Source organism: Octopus bimaculoides, chromosome 2 (genome assembly GCF_001194135.2).
Source record: "Octopus bimaculoides isolate UCB-OBI-ISO-001 chromosome 2, ASM119413v2, whole genome shotgun sequence".
Taxonomy (NCBI): domain Eukaryota; kingdom Metazoa; phylum Mollusca; class Cephalopoda; order Octopoda; family Octopodidae; genus Octopus; species Octopus bimaculoides.
In genome coordinates this window covers 78,571,496-78,574,514 of record NC_068982.1, presented here as the reverse complement: position 1 = coordinate 78,574,514, position 3,019 = coordinate 78,571,496, and positions in this window count along the sequence as shown.

Below are 3,019 nucleotides of genomic sequence, written 5' to 3'. Positions count from 1 at the left end.
TTTCATATATTCAATAAGACATTCAATACTTCATTTCATTTTACTATTTATATTATATATTCCATATTCTATATCTCACATTAATTTTATAAGAATATAAACAAAACATAAAAAACAGAGTTGGAACTCTTTTAAATAATATATATATATGTGTGTGTGTGTGTGTGTGTATAAATACATGAATGATGTATTCGCAATAAGTGGCCATGTTGATATGAGTGTGAGCATATATGCATGTGCTATATAAAAATATATGTGCATATCTGTCTGTGTACATATATGTGTATATGTATGTGTGTATGCATATATATATATATTCTTCTTTTATTCTTTTACTTGTTTTAGTCATTCGACTGCAGCCATGCTCCGTGTGCATGTGTGTGTATACACACACACACATGTATACACATATATATATATAAGTATATATCTGTATGCACACATTTATTTATATACAGGTGTTTGAGCTAAGTTTAACGATTTTTATGTCTACTTTTTACAGGAACAGTTTGACGTATTCGTAAAAAGGCAACAACATTGGAGAGCATAACAATTAAAGTTAAAGTTGAGAAAGAGTTAGCTGACATGGAGAACCTGAAACCATTTGAATACTGGAAGAGAGTTACCTGTATCATGATGATTTGCGCCGGGAGTCAAAATTCGACCATCATGACTACTGCTCAATGATCTGTGAACACTTCAAAGGCTGTGAGACAGCTGCAAGGAGACTACAAAGCTGTTACCAGCAGGTGGGGACATGACAGGTGTTCTAATTGTGTCCATATGCTAGATTTCATCACCACATTTTCGGACAGGATCTCAGGCTCAATTCAGATGGCTATGTGTAGATGCTGGAGACTGGAGAGTGTTGCTGCTAGAAGGTTTTATGTATAGAAGCAGGATTTGTCTCCTTACCGTACTGCCCGAAAAAGTGAGAAGTGATTGTCAGAGAATTCCCTACGCCTTCAGCAGCTGCAATTTCTGACATCTAAATCCCCTGATTTTAGTTCCATGTATTATGATGTGTGGGGTGTGATTGAGAAAGACACCAACTGCTCTACCTGTAACACCAGGGTTGAGCTGGTAGCCTAGATCAAGGAGGTGTTTGAAGATCTTCCTAGAGACAGTGAGAGATGCATGTGCCAGCTTTGGAATATGAAGTCTACTTTATTTGGGAATATATCCTAAGCACATGTGTATATTTGCAAACTATTTTCTTCCTTGGGATAAAACTTTCCATAACCATCAACATAAACTTTCTCACTCATAACACCTGTATGTTCTGAAAATGTAACATTCCCAAATAAAGTGCACTTCATATTCAAGACTCTGATAAAGCTATAGGATGTTATCCTGGTACTCAACTAAGAGTCCATCACAGCTTATAACAGAAACAGCTGTAAGTTAATGAAGTTCATTGCATAACATTTGTTTTTTCTGATATCATCTCTTTCTCACTTTCTTTCTTTTTCTCTCTCTCTCTCTCTCTCTCTCTCTCTCTCTCTCTCTCTCTCTACATATATGTATATATATAGAGAGAGAGAGAGACGGGGAGAGATCGAGGGAGTAATTATAATCTTGGCTATTGCCTTATTAGCAGCATGTCATGCAAGATCCTAGCTAGTGTAGTATTCTGAAATCAAAAGTAGATCTGTAAGTCTTCAGTTGACATAAAGGGGAGCACTACACAACTCCAGAGTAAGATCCACTAGGCTGAATATAAGCCACACAAAGTAAATAATAAAAAAAAATTATTTAAATGAGGAAAGGAGAAGTCAAATTGACATTACAATTGTTTCTGTAAATGGATGATATCATTTATTCTATATCCCATAGAATATTATGCAATTCATACAATGTGATGTTAATACATGCCATAATATATTGAAATATATAATAATAATCTTATAGTCCATTTGCTTCCTCAGTTGTCATGATTTGAAGGCACAATTGACCAAATGAATGTTTTGGGATGAGTTCATTTTGGTGTGTTTACAATATGTAAATACCCAGAACACTTAAAGCTTTCTCTTGGTAACTTCTGTAAGTTTTAAGACAATAAATCATAAAAGGTATTGAAGTAGATCAAAATGAAATAAAGTCAAAATAAAGCTGGATGAGAATTTATTACATTGATCAAACATCAAAGCAATTACCGTAGAATGACAATCAGCCACTTAATGAGTTTTATGGTAACATTAGCATTTAAATTGGGGACTTATATAAGAAATTCTACATTATGAAATCGCCCACCCCATTTCTCATACAAAATCACATTAAAACCATGCAATCAATGATATAAAGTTAATATATAATATAAAGAAAAGTTCTCCTGATAATATGCAGGCACTTCACTATAACCTCATGGAATTTATTAAGCAGGATTATTATTACATATTTCCATACATTATGTCATGTATTAAATATTCCATATCTCATACAATGAATTGCATAACATTGTATGAGATATGGAATAAAAGATATCGTCCATTTACAGAAACAATTGTAATGTCGATTTGATTTCTCCTTTCCTCATTTAGATTATCTATCTATCTCTCTCTCTCTCTCTATATATATATATATATACACACACACATATATACTTATACATATATATAGATATAGATAGATATAGATATATGTATGTATGTATATATATATATATAGATAGATAGATAGATAGATATATGTATGTATATATATATCAGATTTGCGTTTGGCCGTACGGCTTTTGAATGTTGTTTTCACTGTCCATTTTTTCCTGCCTTGGTTTGTGTTTGCCACCTTGGAATCCTCTGTGTAGTGGGTTGATCCACTACTCAGGAAGAGACTATTCTAGAGTACGTTCTGTCTTATCTTCGAAACGTCTAGATAGAATAGAGACAGCTGATGAAGGGATATTCCAAGTGGCTTTCCGTTTTCCTATATGTTCGTTCCGTTGTCTGTAGTTTATTGTTCTAACGTCCTGTACCCTGATATGCATGTATATACACATGTAGATGTAAGTATGTACATATAT